This window comes from Pteropus medius, unplaced genomic scaffold (assembly GCF_902729225.1).
Source record: "Pteropus medius unplaced genomic scaffold, Ma_sr-lr_union100, whole genome shotgun sequence".
Lineage (NCBI taxonomy): Eukaryota > Metazoa > Chordata > Mammalia > Chiroptera > Pteropodidae > Pteropus > Pteropus medius.
In genome coordinates this window covers 538,907-560,585 of record NW_024355008.1, presented here as the reverse complement: position 1 = coordinate 560,585, position 21,679 = coordinate 538,907, and the positions used below count along the sequence as shown (strand labels likewise).

General features: G+C 36.4%; 1 long non-coding RNA gene and 1 pseudogene across 1 annotated transcript; both read left to right on the top strand.

Annotated features, from left to right (window-relative positions):
• The first annotated feature begins 1,724 nt into the window (after nucleotides 1-1,724).
• On the top strand, nucleotides 1,725-3,946 carry LOC120598128 (60 kDa heat shock protein, mitochondrial-like; annotated as a pseudogene).
• Nucleotides 3,947-10,337: 6,391 nt separating this feature from the next.
• LOC120598158 (uncharacterized) lies at nucleotides 10,338-19,529 on the top strand. Its single transcript, XR_005651526.1, has 3 exons — nucleotides 10,338-10,898; nucleotides 11,363-11,510; nucleotides 19,296-19,529. It is a non-coding gene; the product is annotated as an uncharacterized LOC120598158 (long non-coding RNA).
• Nucleotides 19,530-21,679: the final 2,150 nt, after the last annotated feature.

Sequence of the window (21,679 nt, the reverse complement as noted above, 5' to 3'; positions counted from 1 at the left end):
ATAGTGGAGAATTCCCTCAATTTTTGTATGTCTGGAAATGTCTTAATTTTGCTTTCATATCTAAAAGAGAGCTTAGCAGGATACATTATTCTAGGCTGGTAGTTCCTTTCACTTAATAGTTAAATATTTGATTCCATTCTTTTCTGGCTTCTAAGGTTTTCACTGAGAATTCCGAGAACAATCTAATGGATTTTCCTTTATAGGTTACCATTTTCCTTTCACTGGCTGCATTGAGAATTCTTTCTTTGTTATTAATTTTGATAATTTTAATATAATGTGTCTCGGAGAATGCCTTTTTGGGTTGAGATAATTAGGTATTCTGTTGACTTCTTGAATTCCAAGCTCCAGCTCATTCCTTAGATTTAGGAGATTCTCATCAACTATTTGTCTGAAAATGCTTTCTAATCCCTGCTCCTTTTCCTCCCCTTCAAGAATACTCATTATTCTTATATTTCCTCTCCTGATGGTATCAGCTAGATCTTGTATTTCTCTTTCATTATTTTTCATTCTTTGGTTTCTCTCTTCTTCTGAATTATTTCTATATTTCTGTCTTCGATATTATTGATCCTTTCCTCCATTTGGTCAACTATTTCCCAAGCTTGCTATTTCATTTTTCAACTCTTGCAGTGTGTTCATCTCCTGAAGATCTATTCTGTTCTTCTTGAGGGTTTTAGTCTCCTTGCTCTGTTCATCTAGTTTTTTTTCAATTTCTGAAATTGTTGATATGACTCGTTTCAGAACTCACTGAGATTTTCAGAAGTATCATCCTGAATTCTCTGTCATTTAATTTGCATATTTCTGTTTGTAAGCTTATTTTCTGGAGATTTTTCTCTTTCTTTCTGAGATACCTTGTCACCTTTGTTGTTCATTGTGTTCAGTGAACTATTTCTCAGCCTGGGTATTAATGGAAATGTATTTTGCTTTTTTCCAGAAAAACAGATTTATTATATAAAGGTCTTGCTTTAGCCTGTTGCAAAAATGGCATTTTTCTTTTGGTTTCCAGTAGGTGGCGTCTAAGCCCCTTGGTTCCTTGCTTTAGATAAAGCCTTAAAAATGTCTTTTTATTTTCTTATAGATATTTAATCACACTCTCTACCCTCAATCTCAGTCCCTGTCAGTGTTAGCAACAATTTCGGTAGAGTTTGCTCAAATTCCCCTGGGGCTCCATGGTGTTCAGTGTCAGAGGGTATGGGGGAGGGGCTCTCGGAATTGGGTATCAGGGGCTGTGGCTCAGCCTCGGTTTTGCAGATATGGACATTAAAAATCAACTGTTGTTTCTCTGCCATCTCACTTCTCTGTTTTCTGCCCTGATGACTGGGTCCTGCCACCAGCTGCATGGAATTCACAACTCTTCCAGGCAAGGCTGTTCAGGGAACTTGCCGCTTCTTCTCCCTTCCCTCCTCTTCTATAGGTAGCTCCACTGGCTGCAAGAGGCAGCTTCTTTATTTCTTCCAGTCCACCGCCTAACACCCAGAGTTCTGAACTGTGGTCGTTCTTATGCACAGATCCCATGCTCAGACATTCTGGTGTGCAGTTTGGTGTTTTTTGTTGTTGTTGTTCGATTTTAGATGTTCAGCTTATTGTTGTTTCAAGGAGAGAGATCTAGAGATGTCTCTCCCTCCGCCATTTTTAGAAAAACAAACAAACAAACAAACAAAAACGGCCCTTTCTATCTTGTTGCTGCAGCAGATATGGCTTTCCAACTGTGGAAATCATGGTCCAAAATGGCCACTGAATCTTCCACCACATCTACATTCTCAGCAGCTGGTATGAAGACGGGGAAAGTGGACCAGCGCCTCGCTTAGAGAAAATGTTCTAGAAACTTCATGTACCATTACTTTTAGATGCCATAATTTTTATTTATATGTACCATTATTTTTAGATCCTGTATTTAGAACATCTAGCTGCAAGAGTTAGTGGAAGAAGAAATCATTATTTCAAATAGCCTTGCATCCAACTAAAAGGAAGGAAATGCAGGGAAACTGTTTATTGATACTGAACTACAATGATAACAAGTACTGGCAAAGGTGTGGAGAAATAGACTTTAAAAAAATTGTGGTAGGAGTGTAAATTAGTGCAGTTTCTATATAAAAAATTTTGGCAATATGCATCAAACACTTAAAACATGACCCTAACACTTTAAGGAAGTGGTCCCGATAAAAAAATATGTGCCTTTACTTGCCACAGACCACTTACTCACCCTATCGCTGACCTGCAGAAATTCTTTGATTACACAAAGTCCTTAGCCAGGTTAGGCCAGTGTCCAAGGGACTGGCTCCTCATCTCACTGGGTCTTATACCAAAGATGTAAAACTTGGTGCAGATACCAAGGCTTAATGCTTCAAGCTGTAGGTAGATCTTTTATCTGATGCTGTAGCCATTACTGTGAGGCCAAAGGAAAGAACAGTGATTTTTGAACAGAGTTGAGAAAGTCCCAAAGTAACAAAAGAAGGTGTGACTCTTGCAAAGTCCATTGAGTTAAAAGATAAATATAAAATATTGCTGCTAAACTTGTTCAAGATGTCAATAATACAAATGAAGAGGTTGAGGATGGCACCTCAACTGTTATTGTACTGACACCCTCATTTTCCAAGGAAGGCTTTGAGAAAATTAGCAAAGGTGCTAATTCAGTGGAAATCAGGAGAGATTTGATGTTAGCTGTTGATGCTGAACTTAAGAAGCAGTCTAAACCACTGAAGAAATTGCTCGGGTTGCTACAATTTCGGCAAACGGAGACAAAAAATGGCAACATCATTCCTGATGCAATGGAAAAGGTTAGAAGATAGGGAGTCATCACATTAAAATATGGAAAACACTGAATGATGAATTAGAAATTATTGAAGGCATGAAGTTTGATCAAGGTTTTAGTTCTCCATATTTTATTAATACATTGAAAGGTCGGAAATGTGAATTCCAAGATGCCTATGTTCTATTGAGTGAAAAGAAAATTTCTAGTATCCATTCCATTGTACCTGCTCTTCAAATTGCCAATGCTCACGGTAAGCCCTTGGTCATAGCTGTTGAAGATGTTGATGGAGAAACTCTAAATACACTCATTTTGAGTAGGCTAAAAGTTGGTCTACAGGTTGTAGCAGTCATAGCTCTAAGTTTTAAGGACAATAATAAGAACCAGCTTAAAGACGTTAGATTTAATAATGATACTTAAGAAGATTTAGCTATTGCTATTGGCGGTACAGCTCTTGGGGAAGAAGGATTGACTCTAAATCTTGAAGGTCTTCAGCATCATGGCTTATGAAAAGTTGGAGAGGTCAATGTGACCAAAGATGATGACATGCTCTTGAAAGGAAAAGGTAACAAGGCTTAAACTGAAAAATGTATTCAAGAAATCATTGAGCAGTTAGATATCACAACTAGTGAATATGAAAAGGAAAAGCTAAGTGAATGTCTGGCAAAACTCTCAGATGGAAGAGCTGTGCTGAAAGTTGGCGGGATGAGTGATGTTGAAGTGGATGAAAAGAAAGGAAAAGAGAGATAGAGTAACAAAAGTCCCCAATGCTACACCAGCTCCTGCTGGAAAAGGCATCATTCTGGGAGGGGTTGTACCCTGTTTCAGTGCATTCCAGCCTTGGATTCATTAATTCCAGCAAATGAAGATCAAAAAATTGGTATGGAATTTTTTTTTAAAATAAAAACTCCTGCAATGGCCATATGTAAGAATGCAGGTGTTGAGGGATGGCTAATAGTTGCAAAAATTATGCAAAGTTCCTCAGAAGTTAGTTATGGTGTTATGCTTGGAGATTTTGTGAATATGGTAGATAAAGGAATCATTAATCCAACTAAGGTTATAATAACTGCTTTATTGGATGCTGCTAGAGTGGCCTCTCCATTAACTACAGCAGAAGTTGTAGTTGCAGAAATTCCTATAGAAGAGAAAGACCCTGGAATGAGTGGAATGGGAGGTGGTCTGTGGGGTGGCATGTTCTAATTCCTTTACCAATCAGTAAAGCACTATTCTCTATTAATGAGAACTGTGAGAGGAAGTTCAAGGCAGTGCTCCTCACCTACAACTTCAGAGAAGTCAGTTGAAGGAAATAACTGAAGAAAAGGCTGCTGATGTTTAAGAAAATTACCACAACCATCGGTTACTGGTTTGAGTTAACAACATATAATGGTTTACTGCTGTCATTGTCCATGCCTACAGGTAATTTATTTTGTATTTTTGAATAAAAAGACATTTGTACATTCCTAATAACTAAGTGCAAGAGCCATGTACCAAAGTGCTGTTCTCAACTTAAACCACTGAGGCACTTTTACTACTATTCTGTTAAAATCAGGATTTTGGTCTTTGCCATCATCTGATGAGGAGTTAAGAAGCAGCCTTTGTGTGGAGACTAAGAATAATTGTGTACAAAGTAGAGAAATATCCAATTATGTGACAACCTTTTTGTGGCAGCATATGTAGGTGTCTTGTTTTCTTATCCATTCTTTTCCATTCATGGTACTTATTAGGAATGTAGTCATTACCATTCTTTATTCCTGTTTTTGATACATATTTTTTTCCTTTTAAAGTAGTCTCTCAAACATTTCCAGTAATACTGGCTTGGTGTTGATAAATTCCTTTAGCTTATTTTTGTCTGGGAAGCTCTTTATCTGTCCTTCAACCCTAAGAAATAGCTTTGCTGAATAAAGTTATCTTGGTTGTAGATCCCGGGTTTTCATCACTTTGAATATTTTGTGCCAAGCCCTTTTGTCCTATATAGTTTCTCTTGAGAAATCAGCTGCCAGACTTATGGGTACTCCTTCGGGAGTAACTAATTGCTTTTCTCTTGTTGCTTTTAAGATTCTCTCTTTATATTTAACCTTTGGCATTTTAATTATGATGTGTCTTGGTGTGGGCCTCTTTGGGTTCCTCTTTATTGGGACTCTCTGAGCTTCCTGGGTTGTATATCTATTTCCTTCACCAGGTTAGGGAAGTTTTCCATCATTATTTCTTTAAATAGCTCTTCAACATCTTGTTTTCCTTCAGGTACCCCTATGACACAAATATTTTTACATGTAATAGTGTCTCATAGGCTCCTTAAATTATTATTATAGTCTTGGTTTCTTTTTCTTGTCATTCTAATTGAGTGTCCTTGGCTTCCCCATCCTCTATATAGGTCATTTGATCCTCTTCTTTATCCACTCTGTTTATTCCATCGAATATACTCTTCATCTCAAATAATGTGTTCTTCATTTCTAACTGGTTCCCTTTTATAATTTCTATTTCCATTTTTATGTTTTTTGTCTCTTTTTATCTCAAAGTTCTCATTGAATTCATCTATACTTCCCCTGGGTTCAATGAGCACCTTTGTAACCAGTGTTTTGAACTCTGCATCTGTTAGATCGCTTGGCTCCATTATTCCTGGATTTCTGTTCTGTTCTCTCATATGGTTTCTGCTTCTTTGTCTTCTCAGTTTGGCTGCTTTTCTGTGTCTGTTTCCATGTACTAGGCAAAGCTCCTAAGTCTACAGGTCTTATTAGTGTGGATTGGTGAAGTAGGTGTCCAGTGGGACAGTCCTGAGAGGGGTTCAGCTGCAGGCCAAGTTTAGCTCCAGCCTGTGCTCCACTAGGGCCACCTGTTGAGATTCAGTAAGCAATCAATAGATGCTGTCCTTATACTTGCCTCCAGAAACCACACCAGAAACCTAGGCCAGCTGCCACTAATGTGAGTCTTGGCTCTGCTCAGCAAGGAGCACCTGACTCGCTGAAGACACACCTGGATGTGGTTTGGATGGGGCTGTGAGTTGGAGGAGTTGGGGTTTCAGGGAATCCTCTGGGTGGAGTGACCTCTGTTGTCCAGTTTGATGATGTCTCAGCTATGACAGTAGTGAGTCCACACACTGGGAGAGGGTGATTTTTACTTCTTCATTTCCATCTATGTGCTTTTAATTTCTTTTACTAGTTTGACTGTACTGGCAAAAACTTTCAGTACAACATTGAATAGAAGAGTTGAGAGTAAACATTCTTAGCTTCTTTTTGAAAGCATTCATTCTTTCACCATTAAATATTAAGTTAGCCGTGCCATTTTTATAGAGGACTTTTATCAAGTAAGGAAATTCCCTTCCATTCTGAGTTCGAAGAGTTTTTATAACAAATTAATGTTGAATTTATCAAATGCTTTTTCTGCATCAACTGACATGATCATGTGATTTTCCTTTAGGCTATGAATATAATGGATTATATTAATTGATTTTAAAAATTGAACAAACATTGTATTCTTGTAATTAATCCCACTTGGTTATTTTGTATTACCCTCTTGAATATCACTGGATTTGCTAATACTTTATTAAGTATTTTTGTATATATGTTCATGAGGCTATTGGACAGTAGTTTGTTTGCTTTTTAATCTTGTAATGTCTTTGCTAGGTTTTGGTATCAGCTTAGTTACTGACCATATAAAATGAGTTGGAAAGTGTTCTCTCTTCTATTTTCTGGAAAAGATTGTGCAGAATTGGCAATCATTCTTTAAATGTTAGGAAGAATTCACCAGTGAAAACATCTGGACCTAGAGGTTTCTTTATCTTTTTTTTTTTTTTTTTTGAGTGGGGAAAGGAGTGTAAATTATGAATTCAATTTATGTGTGTAGAGTTGTTTGTAGTAATTTCTCATTATCCTTTCATGTCTTTGGGGTCTTTAGTGCTATCTTCTGTTTTAGGGTAATTGTCTTTTCTATCTTTTTTTTAAATGATGTTAGTTTTATTAGAGGTTTATCAATTTTATTAATCTTTTCAAAGAACCAGTTGTTTGTTTCATTGACTTTCTCTATTATTTTCCTGTTTTTAAGTTCATTGATTCCTGTTCTTATTTTTATTATTTCCTTCCTCTTCCTTTGGGGTTATCTTGATATTCCTTTTCTACTTTCTTAAGATGGGAGGTTAGATTTTGATTTGAAACTTTTCTTCTCTCCTAAGGTAAATATTTAGTGCTATAAATTTTCTCTCAGTCCTGCTTTATACCAGCATCCTACAAATTATCATCTGCTGTATTTTCATTTTCATGAAGCTCAATGTATTTTTTTAACTTCCTTTGATATTTATCTGGCAGAAACTAGCTGCCAGAGTGGCTTGGTCTATGCTTATATTGATTTATATAAGAAATAAAATTATATAAAACATACTGACAATTATTTCTTGGTAATAAGATTATATTTTCTTTAAAATTTAGTCTTCCATAATAATTTTCATATAAATTATGAAAATAAAAATGGAGATTATAAAACATATGACATTGACCCATATTAAATTTCAGTATTTGACTTATTTAACCTACAAAAACATTAGTTTCATACAGTTCAACCTAATAATTCTTACAATGTGATGCATATAGTTCTCTTTTAATCATTGATTCCAAATTTCCCATTTTAGGATTTAGGATATCAAAGAAAGAAAAAAATATATGTGATGCAAGTCAGAGTCAGCAATATGACTCAGGACCAGATTATAGGTCTCCTAAGTCTTTCAGAAAAGAGAATAAAATTTTGAGAGTGAGTCAAAAGAAAGATGAAGCCTTGACTGCCCAGTTCAAATTCTCTGTAGTGTTCAGGTCACAGTATCAGAATGCGCAAGAAGACAATACGAAAAGTGAAACCTCGAGTAAAGGCTATTTACTTTATTTCCAGTTACAGATTATTAGGTACATATATTGAATTAGCTAGATAGAAATCTGTTTCTGTGGCTTACAGTGTATCATTAGGCAAATTTTTTTTTAACCTGTCTGTAAATTATAGATAATAATGCATAACTTGTAGTGTTGTTGCAGAGATCTAAGCAGATAACATATGTTGAGTGCCTGGCACAGTTAGGGGTCCAGTATATTTTAGTTCCTTCTTCCTCAGTCTTTAAGAAAGTCACTGCTTTGGAAAACCCTAGAGTTAGAGGAGGAGAATATGTCTCTGGTTCAAGTATGGACTCTGGAACCACAGTACCTGTACTTAGATCTCATCAGCCATGCGACCACAGGCAAAACACATAACCTCTCCTTGCCTCGATTTTCTTTCTACGAAAAGGTATAATGATATTGTATACATCCTAGAGTTATTGAAAAACTTAAATGAGCCAATATATGTCTTTAGAACATATAGCAAGCGTTATATAAGAGCTATTTTATTAGTAATATGAAAAAAATGTATTAAGATTGAAGAAAATTTTATTCCAAAGGGAAACATAAGTTCCAGAAGTGGAAGAGAAAGGAGAAGGAGGAGGGAGGACAGAAAGGAAGAGGTGAAAGGAGAAGAGAGGAAAAGAAAGGGAAAGGAAGAAAGGAAAGAGAAAGGGAGGAGAGAAAAAAATATTTTAAAATATTCCTTTTCTTTTTCTAAGAAGTTTGCAGGAATAGTACCAAAATAGTACCAACACTATGCCAGACAGGATGCTTGCTACATGACATGTTTCTGGTAATAAAATCCTAGAGTATTTTTATTGTTTGTTTTTGAAGAAAAAAAGCAGGTAATGAGGAAAGTCCAGAGAAAAAGGCTTTCACAATCAATAAGTGAGAATGTAGGTAAAATGGAAAGGGAAAAGATGCTATATAGCAATGTCATAGCCATTGTGGATTCTGTTTCAGAGATGCAAAATTGTGAGTGACAGATAATCGCTTCATTTATTTCTTAGGTCTCTGGAGATAGTCCTTGATGCGAGAGTATCTTCGAGGAGTTCCTTAGTGATTTTTGCCTTTAATGGATTGATGTGTTCATTGCACACATTGTGAAAACTGGTTTTGCATTGTCTCCCAAATGCATAACCTTTTGGTTTTCTTTTTAATAATTGTTGGCAACTAGCTCTGCATGACAGCATTGAACACAAATACCACTGATGATGATGAATGGATGGAGGAATGTGGGATGCATTGTACTAAAAGGGTAACTCGTTATGTCTGTGTAATTATTTCATCTCTCTTAGGATAGACAAAGTTCAAAGAAATGTGAACGTAGATGACTCACAAGACATGTTCTTTGGAGTTACCCTTCTCTAATTATATTAACCCTTTCTCCCTTCCTCACTCATCACATGTGCACTCCTTGTACAAGGCATCCTGACAGGGTGTTCAGCCACTTAATTTGCACCCTTTTATTTATTGCGGCGTCTTCCCAAAGACAGAGCACTTAAAAACACTAATGTGGCTGGAAAACATCCATTTGAAATTGAACTTTTAACATTTTTGCAAACATATGATAAGCAGTTTAGAAGTTTCATTTTAAGTATTATTCTTTCAAATTTCATGGCAATATTGCCCATCATTATGAACTAATATAAGTTTTGAGAAGCCTATACTAATTTGATGTTTTCTTTCTAGTTAACAATTGTGTGGAAAACTGTATTTTGGCTAAAAACTATCTTGGAAAAGCCAGATTCCTAAAATGGCTTTGTTGGAATGGTATTCCAATTAGCATTCTTTTCCAACAAATGAGATGTTCAACAAATGGTCATCCGGAAACCTCCTGAAACTTCTATTGCCTGGGAGATCACTACATGATGAGGCAGCCCTGACTATTGTAGAGGACTTTAAACATTTAGATGGTTCTTCTTGATCTTGAGCTGAGATGTTAATCTGGTAACCTCACAAGCCATACCTCTTCCTAGGAATATCTGGAAACTGCTATTACATTGCCCTTTTTGACAAGCTTCTGTCCCATTTCATAAGAATTGGTCACTAGACTGAACGTCATTTTGGCTAACATCTTAGACATCTTGAGTCTGATAATGTTGCATGTGAACTCTGATACCAGACTTAGATGAAATATTCCAGCACAATCTATTGGTCAGAGTACTTAGAATTCAGTGGAACATTTACTTCCTCTCTGCTGAATCATATTCTTATTTGTTGGAAGTCTGGGGTGGTGTTAACTTTTTTAAAAGCAGCTTATCCCTGTTCAAATCTAGATTATGACTAACTAAAAACCCTTTTCCTTGTTCATATAAAGTATTATAAAGCCAGTCCTCCCCCTGCCCTTGTTTTATTACAACTAAAGAATCCATTCTATTGACTTAACTATTACACCACACTGAGGTCATCAAAACATGTACATAAGAGCCAGTCTACTTCGGTTCAAATCTTAACTTGCTTAATTTGCTGTGTGGCCCTTGGCAAATTACTTGATGTACCCATGCACCAAGTTCCCCATCTATGAAATAAGAAATAAATGAGCTAATATATATAAAGAGCATAGAAACATAGATATAGTAAGCACTGGATAAATGTTTGTAGCTATTATTTGATGTTCAGCTGTTTCCCTCAGTATTGGGACAGCTGTAGATTAGAACCATGATTTCTATTCATTAATCCAACTCATTGATAAAAATGCAAAGAGGATATTAGCAAAGACAGACGCACAGAATTTCCCTCAGATTTCACTTTAAGTTTGAGTTCCAAGAGTAGCATGGATGTTTGCCTAGATTTCTGTCTGGAATGTTGGGAGAAGCAGCTTCACAAAGTCATGGAAGGGCTATGACTTTAGAGATAGCAGCACAGCAGATCCAACTGTGAGAAGGCCATAGATGTCCGTCCTCATTCTCCCAAGTCTCCCATGACCTAAAGCGGTATGGAGAGCATTTGAAAGTTCATGCACTCTAAGCAAAATGTGGGGTTTTGGTGAGAGGACTCCAGAGAGAAAGCAAGATAATATGCCTATTCAGAATTCTGCAATTTAGATAAGGGGTGCATGTGGAAAGAGGCAGGATGGATAGTCCACCACTAAAGTTTGGATTAGGACTTTTCTGTCTTTGCAGATTGCAAAGGTGGGGGCAGATCACATGCTGGTTTGATGCCTAGACCATTCAATTGCCAGTGAAATGATGATACCATGCCAAGAAATGATCCAGAGGAGCTACCTCTGAAGCAAAAGGCTGGCAAGGAGAACTATAGACCAAAAACCTAAAAGCAGTCGATTCTCTCCCGGTGAGGTAATTGTATTACACACCCTCCCAATCACATTTCTTGTATACCTGAGTTTTTCTTAACTATTGCAATTTTATAAAATGAATACACTGCATAATATTAAAGACCCTGTACACCCACTCCCTAAGTTTCCCACCACCACCTCTTTTTATATGATAGTGCTCTTTTATCCTCTTATTATTATAAAAGTGTTCAAGAGCACTTCTACACTTATATTGGAGTAAAAAGCACAAATTATTTAACCATTGTAGATAATGTACACAAATACATCATGTTATCCAGTTATATTGAAATAGCTTTAAAACATTAAACAGTTCATTTAAGTATTGCCCCTAATTTCTTACCTTTAATGTAATATAAACCACTGGCTGCCAAATTTTGGGAGTCACTATATCTGTTTGGATATGATTGGTTAAAAGTAACAGAAAACTGTGTTTAAGCTCATTTAAATAACATTTATTCATTACAGGAGTGGAAGTCCAGATGTAGGCCAGGCTTCAGGACATTGTTGAACCAATGGCTCGGCAATGTCGTGAAGACGCTAGCTCTTTCCATATCTCTACTCTTCCATCAACAGCGTCAGATTCATCTTCTCATGATTGTAGACTGGTTTCCAGGTAGGGCAACATGCTTCCTTAGAGGTGCATTTAGAGGAGGAACAACTTTTCTCTCTCAAGAGTTAGGGGGTAAAAAGCTGAGTGATGGGTGCATCAAGTATATTTTTCTACTCTAATTTTAAACTAATTATTGCAAAAGGGCATAAGATTATGTTTAAATCAAGCATACCTCCATAGAACAGATATTAATTTCCAAAACTATATTGCTGCTACACAATGAGAGAGCCATGGCATGAATGTTAGGAAGTTAACTACCAAGACCGCTCTTGTTCAATCTGAAGGAAGCAGTGGAACCTGTGAACCTCAAGGCTACAAACTTCTCATCTCAACACTGACCCATGGGTTGCAGTCATTTTAACAGTATGATGTTTATCTTCTTGCTCTAAGAACAGAAATTGCCACAAGCCTCCTTTTGATCTCCAGAGAAACAAGAGCACCATGTAGATGCCAAGACACTCTTTGGTCTTAACCTGATATATGAAATCAACTCCTCCAGGGGTAACCAGCTTCATTCTTTCTACTGCCTTCACTATCTGCTTTTCTCCCAGCTCTCCACCCGCTCCACAGCACCGTCCCCCGACCATGCGCGTGAAAGCGCGCGCACACACACACACATACACACAGACCTATCCATTTGTCAGGTCACATTGACCCTTCCTTTCTCTTACCCTTAGGCTCTTTCTTAAAAATTATTTTCTTAATTCCTACACTCTGCATGAAAATATCCCAGAATTTACAGTACAAATTTGTTAAGCATTTACATGGAATGGCATGCTGGTAGGTATTTTGTCTACATTAAATTTTTAAATTTTGACAACAATTTCAGAGGAAAAGTATTATTTGCCATGTTCTAAAATGAGGAAGTTACTGTACAAAGAGATTAGTTAGCAAGGGGAATTTGAACGCAGATTTCAGTCAATTCTAGTTCATGTGCTCTTCCCATAGCCTGCCACATCCCTAGACTTGCTATGTTCTCCTTATGCCTTTCTCAATCTCGGTTCTGGGCATGACAAAAAAGACACCAACTTCCCAAAGATTTTTCTTGTTAAATACCTCTTGGCATTTTAAATATTTCAGATCTCACATTTATGTGAAGTCATGAAAATATCAGCACTTGATCCGGAGCTCACCCTTGAGTTCATAATTACTGTGTGGGCGGGGAGAATTTCATGCTAATTTAATATTTGATAGTCTTTTAAAAAGCAATTTTTGTTTCCATCAACCACAAAATTTTAATCTTTTTCTTTATTGCTTCTGGAAAGGTCTTAATTTGATTTGATAACCTAAACTATTTGAGATATGATTTTTAAGCAAAAGACGTAATAGTTTTTTACCCTCTTTTTAGTCATGACTCTCTTTGAAATTCTCCTTTAGTTTTTCTATTCATATTCATGTAGACCAGTCCTCTTCTCCATATTCCAGTCATGGGAGTAGATTCACAGACAGAAACAATCTTTCTACAATGCTGTGATTATGAAGAAAGACAGAGCTCTCTTTTCAAAGCTGCTTGCTTAAAGTAATCATAATCACACTGCAGTTCTGTGATGTTAATAACAAATTCAAATACTTTCCCCAAAGCAGAAAAATATCTTGCTATTTACAGTGCATATAAATAATATCTATGAAATTGAATATGAAACACATGTATGTAGGTTTGAAATAGAAAACTGAAACTTACATATTTTCACTTGGGGCATTGGGACTCTGATAGAATAACAAAGTAAGTAAGGGAAAAAGGGACTTTGTTATGAATATGGGAAGGACTGGGTTAATATCAAAAGTATTTAGCAACTGGTATGGCACAGACCTCTATCCAAACAGAGCTCCAGAGGCCTCCGGGGTTACCAGTTTAGACCTCCTTACCATTTTAGAGTAGGGAGGTCTGCGGAGTCCTAGAGTCAGTATCATGATGTTGAGGATGCATCTAGGGGCATTAGAAAATGGCTACTTACTTATTGAATGGAAATATTTCAAATTATAGCTTCTATTTTTAAAAGTCTTAACCTGCTATATATCAGCTTGATGAAAAAGAAGGATAGGTGATCAGACACCCCAGCATTCACAGAAGAGTCCCAGCTTATACCTGTTACTTCGGTATCATTATCAATAACTCCTTCTTAAAGAATCATGTTAGGTCTTTGTGCCCTTGTATTAGGATGACCATATAATACACCTTAAAGTGTCCCTGATGGAACAATATATAACACAGCACCCTAATAAAAGGACACAAAGACAAAATATGATTCCCTTTGAAACAAAGAGTCATAGGTAGGGGAAGACTGTGATATTCAGAAGGAGAAAAAAATGGTAACAGAGAAAACATCCCCATTAATCGCCCAACAAAGACCATGGGTCTGTGAATGTCAATTTTCAAGATAATCAAGGGAGTGAAGGACATAGCCAAAGATAGCCCAGGATAACAGAACTGCCACTAGATCCCACAGCTAAGGCTCCAGGAAACATTAGAACTGGAGGAAATGCTGAATACACAGGGAAATTTAGCAAGGGAGACACTTTCAGCCACAATAAGCAAAACATAACCCAAAGAATGGCCTGGGCTGCCTTGTAAGCATTGGAGGTTGTTCACTGCCTAGCTTCAAGGGTGCCATTTCGTAGACCATTATGTGAATGCCATTCTCTAGGGTAGAACAGGGCACAATCTACATGTGGCAGTCTCAAAAGTAGAATTATTCCAGCTTCTCTGTGTCCACAAATGGACCTAATTTTCTATATACACACATTTTATTAATTAAATTTCTTTTTTGAAACCCTTACAGTCTGCTCAATCATTTGGATGATTTGTTCAGGTTATGTGCAAACAACTCCATTATTATTAATTACTTGTTGGCCTTGAAGAAGGGTAATCTCTTCATTCCACCATCAAGGAACAAAGTACATCATAGCCTGCATTTAAAAAATAGGAAGATAAAGTGGCAAACAAAGATTCATTAGGGATTCTCCCACATTGTGGAACAATTTACAAAGTACAGACTCTTATCAGTTCACAGGCTCTGTCACTTCCTTGTTAAATATTCTTTTGTTTGACAAGGAGTACGGTTGAAGAGCATCAAGCATTACACAGTGGGCAAGAATAGTTAAGGAGATTGCATTTATTATAATCCTGATATTGTTAAGATAAGCATCTTTCAAATCATTGTGGAAAATAAAGATGTTCTAGTATATTCTAAACTCTCTCACAAACAGTGGTTACAAATGAAAAATTTGTTTACCTTAATACACTCAAATTCGCAACATCTTCCAGTCCCTACTTTCATAGCTCAAACTAAATGGAGAAATAAAAATTTTCTCTGACAAGAGGGTCAGAGGTGACTGAATTAAAATGTAAATGAGGGATCTCAATGATCTAAATGATATTTTGACAGTTGTCAGGACCTCAAAAAATAAAAGTTTACATGGTAGCTAATAACTCTAAAGATCATACCTTGCATGTTCCCATTTTCATGCCTTTGTCTATACCTTTCTCTTCTTTGGTAATGTCCTAACCTTTCAACCTATTGAAATCCTGTCTATTCTTTAAGGCCTTTTCTCTGAAACTTTCCAGGTTCTGCCAACAAAATGCAATGTCTCCATCCATTACATCTACACCTATTTTCTGATATGCAGGGGACTCCACTTCGTATTGTATATATTTCTGCACTTATCCAGCCATCTCTAACAAGCTTCTTGAGCTTATTAGAAAGCCATTCCTAATTAACATTTATATTTTATGATAGTATTAAGAACAAATTAGTAGTTGATAGATCGTCATGGGAATGGGGAGCACGGCATAGGGAATGCAGTTAGCATTAATGTAATGGCGAGGGGGAGAGCCAGAGGAACGAAAGAGCAATCAAGGGGTCATTTGTAAACTATATCAATGTCTAAGCAATGTACTGTATACTTAAAACTAATAATAATAAAAAAAGAACAATATGTGTGACATGTTAGAAATTACTTAATATTTATTTAATCAGATTAGGGAATAGGAAACAACAGTCTCACTATAACTGCAGAGGTATAACAGTTCCTTTCATGCATAGATTTGGCATTCATCAAAGGGACTGTTATACAATTTATAACAAAGTCTTTTCAATACAAAGTCCTCTTAGAATATGTTTAGCATGAATATGCCTTATATTTTGTTTCAGTAGGATTGTGGTACTTACCTCCTTCGTAAATACACATCAGTTAGGATTGTATTTGGCTCCAAATAACAGAAACCTAACTATGTAGACTTAACTAAATAGAGGTTTATCTTGTGACGTGTTCTTATGACATAAGCTAGTGGCCAAACCTGGAAATAAAAGGATGATATCTGTATGAAGTGATATTTGTGATTTCCAGTACTCTTTATAGTTTGTACTATGCCATTCACTCACACTGTGGAGAAGTGTAAGTGGACTCCATGCAGAGGATGCAGCAAACTGTGCTGAAAGCATGGAAGAGGAGAGGAGGTGGGGTGAAGTAGAGACACAGCATGACTTTGGACAGAAAAATTGTCCCTTTTGGTGATATGGTTAGTAAAGGTTTATTCTAAGATCTACCAGTGGTTGAGAAGAAATGCCATCAGGACTCAGTTAATTTTGTCACAAAATTCTTGTATTTTCCTTAGAAAATTTCACAATTTTATGTTGCCAACTGGCTCAGTAGAAACTAGCTTGCCACTTCACAGGTTAGCTTAGCACCAAGTCAAACCAAGCTCTTGTCCACCTAGTAAGTGGCAGTTAAAATGTAAACAGGGCTTTGGGACTCCAGTTACACGAGATGAAAGGATCCACTGTCCAAGCCTGGCATACCGTGCCCCACAGCATGCATAACGATAGCATGACAGAATGTTCCAGAATCTTAGTGAAGTTTCAGAACATTCCATTTATTTTTTAGCTACACATTGTTACCTGGTCTTTGAAATAGTGAAAGCTGATGGTAAAAAGGCACTAGAGTCCTATAGTTCAATATGTAGACTTCCACTTATTCGCACCCCCTAACTCCATTTTCAGCTCTGATTCTTAGATTCCAGCCCTCTGCCTGATATTTCTTTAATTTATAAAACTCTAGCCCTTGTCTTTATTGGTACACATACTCTTTAATTCTTCTAATGTCATTTTAACATCATTTTCAGGGGGGTGTGGGGGTTGAGGATTTGAGGTCAATCCACATATTTTTAACTGGAAATTAATCTTCCAGATCTTCAAGCCTTTGTGGAACTAAGTTAGGCAAAGATAAGAATGACAAAACATTCCCTGTACACTAAATTTTGATCCTACACAATTCTAAGACCTGGGCCTGTGCACCTTTCAAAATATTCAAGGCTTGAATCTTTTTGATGAAATTTCAGAAAATGCAAGCAATAAAATGGGCATTTACTAGTAGAGTTTGCAGAATAGCCATTTGTACCAAATAAAAATTTTATGACAAAAAAAATGCAATTTTATTAGGTACTTGTTGCCTGCTGGTAGCAGTCTTTGGAAAGAATCCAGGTCAATGAGTGATAAAAGCAAAATTCCTAGAATAGCATTGAGGCAGCATGGTCAAGTGGAAAAAACACAAGCTCTCACATTAGACAGGCCTGGAGTCTCAAACCAGCTGAGTCCTAATCACTGAACCAGTGTGCCCATGTGTGAATAACATACTTACATCACTGAGATTCCATTAGACATCAATAATATGACGTGTCGATGTCTCACAGAGGTAGGTGCTCACTAAACATGAATCCTCTCTCCTTTCTCTTCTGGCTGGGTTCCCTGAGCATGGGAGGTGATCCACTATTATAGTCCATGATTCTTTAGTTGCTACAGAAGAGTACCTCATGCTGGTCACAAACAGCCTTCTGAGGAATCCTGGTGATGGGAAATTGTGTACAATTCCTACAATGAGAAAGCTGTGCCCACTGTGACAGGCGATCTGCTTGCTAAAGACAGAGGGACCCATTAAGCAAGCACCACATTTGACCTGTTGCCAGGGTTTAGACACTATCTGCAGCCTGGCTTGCTGCCCATTGCTCCTTGTGGCTATGAATCAACATTGTGACAGAGAGGGCACTGGGTCAACTACATTCCATTAATAGATCAAAGTGTTTCATTTAGACTTTACAGCAAAAGAGAAGGAATGTAGAAGATATACAGTTTAGGATGGGTATAACCTTGGCAGAAACAGACACATAAAGATTTTTAATTATAAATCTGAAAAAGCCAAAGACACTAATAAACTCACACAGCCCAGTCATCAGAATTCAATCTTCTAACTCAACAGTTCTCAGTATTTTTCTCTCCACTACTGAAAGGAGGCCACAGGTTTTCATATGGGGCTCTCAGAACTTATAAAGCCCCATCAGGCAATTCTGTTGGTACTTACCATCTTAATAGAGTAGCTCATTTTATTCCATAGTCCATAAAATTATGTGTCATAAATTTTATGCAGCTTGATTTAAAATCAATTTGGAACCCTGATGGGGAAAAATTAGCATTCATTGGGTAAGATGTAGATTTCTGAGCTGCTTTGCATTTTTTTCCCCCAAGGTCATCTTACATTCTCAAGATGTCTTCAGTGACAATTCATATTGTCTTCTCCTAAATACATTTTTCTTGTTTATTAGCTATGTCACATCCATGAAGAAAATCCTTAAAGAAAGCTATTTAGAGACTATCCACTCTACCTTTCATGAATGTTAGCTACCTCTTGTATTCATTTGGGTTGGGAAAATAAAAGTGGGTATTATTTCATACGATAGACTAGAATGAGACCCACAGTTATGAAAATGATTCCAGAACCAGGAAAAATTCTTGATAGATCAAGAAAAACTTAAATCCTCTACATGCAGAATTTATAGACATAAAGTTTGGGAAATAACTTTCAGAAGTGAGAATATGATTACAGATGGGATTTGAGTATAATAGTTTAACATATCACCAAACATGACTTGTTTGTTTCATTCTGTTTTCTATTAGGGCACAGATAGTGTTAAAAATTTCATTCTGGGCCATGTATAACTAACTATAATTCTTCTAAATAGATGGCTGTCATAAACATGCATGAGTGGCTACATGAGTTTGTTCACTTGGAGAGAATTTTAATTTACTTATACACACTTATAGTTATTATTATAGTTATTATTAAAACAAAATCTAAGGGCTGATTCAGCCTGGCTCTCTGCGGGGAGATATCATTGTATAGGTTATTCAATTAATTGTATGCAAATGTGACTATCAGTATGTAGAGTGAGTAGTTATATTTATGTTGTGAAAATGAGGTATTTTCTTCATATTAGTTATTTACCAATATGAGAGTAATAGAAAATGACATAAAGACTAAAGTGAATCCTGAATTACCTTATGTCCAGTCTTTGATTTAGGGAGGGATAAAAACTGCTTTTGATGTTTCAGATCAAACAGCTGAACAAATAGTTACATTTTGTCATTAGATGGGGCTGTTAATATCTATGTGTCTTCCAAATGAGTCCTAAATAAATAGGAAATCCGCAAATTTTTTGACTCAATAATTTATGTCTTTTATTAAGGTCTGCGCTCACCCTCCATTTTAATTAAGTCAGTAGTATCAAATATATTGATTATAGTCACCAAAAATAAATGTACATATCTTCAGATCTACAAATGAGAACTAAGCTTTGATTTAAAGGGATCACCAGTAAATAATACCAGATATGTGGTGAGAAAATAGCCCTATTTATTTAAAATTCTATGATCTATGAACTAGGCATGCACCATCCTTCAAGATTAAAAAAAGATAGCTAGGTCAGGGAAATTATATTCTCCTATGTTTTTCTCCTAGGAGTTATCGTGGTCTGCAATCAATTCTTCAGAAAAATCTCTCACATTTTCACTTTTGTACAGTATGTTAACTATGAATAAAATGATAGTGTATATCAGTCAAATGTAAGTATTATTTATATTGACATTAAAACCTGATTATTAATGAAGAAGCTCATGGAAAGTCAGATTAATCTGAACAATACATTATTTTCTTTTAGTCCACAATCTGTCTTTTTGAAAACCATGCTTAATAGAATGCCAAAAATAAAAAGATCTGTTTAAATGAAAATGTATAATATATTCTGCATCTCATTTATATCTTATGGTGTTAAAAGGCAGGCTGATATTAGTTAGTCTGTGAATGTGATACGAAGAAAATTATATTCTTCTTTGTTTTAAAAACCTTGGGTGTTCCTTTTAAACACTGAATTTCCATAGGATTGCTATTATTTAAAATATTAGTTCCTTTTTTATCGACATGTTAAATTTAAAGGCTTGAAATTAACATTTAATGAAAGGATTCAAAAAGAATCATTGAAAGAAATGATCTGCACACACACACACACACACACACAAAATTTCAATTTCTATTTCTATTTTCTTGATTCTTAGAAAAAGTAGTACCATTGTATTATTGTTTGCTCGTCCTAGTGTAACAGATGGCAGTGCCCAGATGATTCCAAATCTGGGGATGGAAGCCTAGTTTTTTGTCAAGGAGATGGCGAACAGCAAGTTTACATTTCTCAAAAGCTCTGGTTCTAGGAGTCTCCTGCTTTCCCTGAATTTCTGATCTTCACTTTAAATTCACTTCCTGAGGATGCTGGCATTCCATATAGAATAAAGAAGATGGACATCAACCTGATTGTCCCTTCCCCAACTCATACGCCCCCTCTTCCCCAAAGTTTCACCTGATCAAAGCTATGGCTACAGCAAACTAATGGAGAGTTTGGGAGGGAGGTGGGAGGTAAGTTACAATATAGCACATACTGCAAATAACTAGAAATTACTTATTCATTCATTCATTCATTCATTCATTCGTTATTCTTCACATTTATTGTTTTCCTTCCAAATTGTCTTGTGTATTATTGCTCTTTCCTTTCCATATAAAATTTAGAAATAACTAGTCTGTTAACATACACATAAAAAGAAAGTCAAAAATTTTATTGAGATTGCATTGAATCAATATATCAATTTGGGAAAAATTGCTGTACTTGTAATATTGAATCTTCCAATTGTTGTTTTTAACTAGAATTTATTTATTAGCTATCTCTATCAAAGCATCTTTGCATTCTAACCACTGCGGAATTTTCACTTTCTCTCACCTCTCCTCAGCTCCAGTTTTCAGCCACATTCCTGGCCAGCTTTATCTCCTCTGCCCTCCCCCATCTCCTTCCTAATAAGGTTACCCTCTAGGTCCAAGACCCTGTTTGCTTCATTTGCAGAACAAAACTGGGGCTCTTCATCTAGTTCCAGTTCATAAAGGCATTGCTGGGCTGGGCTGGGCTTAGGGGGCTTGAAGGACACTCTTAAGGTGCTCTGCTGTTCAGCACAGATAATGCTCTCCCAGAGAGGAATTCTGTAATTATCAGCTTTTGTTTCCTCTCTTTCCAACATTAGATAGTGATTTAGTAATTAAGGACTTAGAATCTGGCTATGAGATGAAAGGGAGCAACAGATAATGAGAATGGAAGAAATGTCAAACTTAAAACCTATAAGATCCAACCATCTTCTCTTGTGGACAAAGAAACTGAGGCCTAGAGTGGTTAGGAGACTCGCTGGAGGTTATACAGCACTTTCAAGTGGAAGTTGGTTGCAAGAATCTGGTCTAGAGCTGTTTCCATGATCTCATGAAATAACTCGGTTTCTCAGAAGCCAAACAGCATTTCAGCTCTGTATATTTAATTCTCGACTCTGTTGCCAGCATGGGTCCCACAGGAAAGAATGCAGGCATATTAGGAGAGGCATACAGCCACTGCACACCTAAATCATATTATTTCAGATACTCTGGGATGTTCACTATTCATTTTTTAGTTTTCTGTCAGCCATTCATGTATAATTAATTCTCTAATTTCTAGGCATGATGTTGATGGAGGGAGCTTTTCATGTTTTTACTAAAATCCTTTGCAGCTACCATCAGAAATAAAATATCAAGCTGAAGCCTTTTTGTGCTGACCCAAAAGAGAGGGAATTAGTTAAGTTTCTTATGTTCCTTTAAAAAAAAAAATATATATATATATGGCAGTGGGGAGAGATAGAAAGAAAAAAAGATGTTTGGAGGAAGAGGCAAATGGAAAATGATCAAAGTCAGTCTTGTTGCTGAAATATGCCAAGAAAATATATGTAATGTCATTATCCACCAGTAGAAAGGAAGTATCTTCTACAAGAAGTTAAGTTCCTATCACT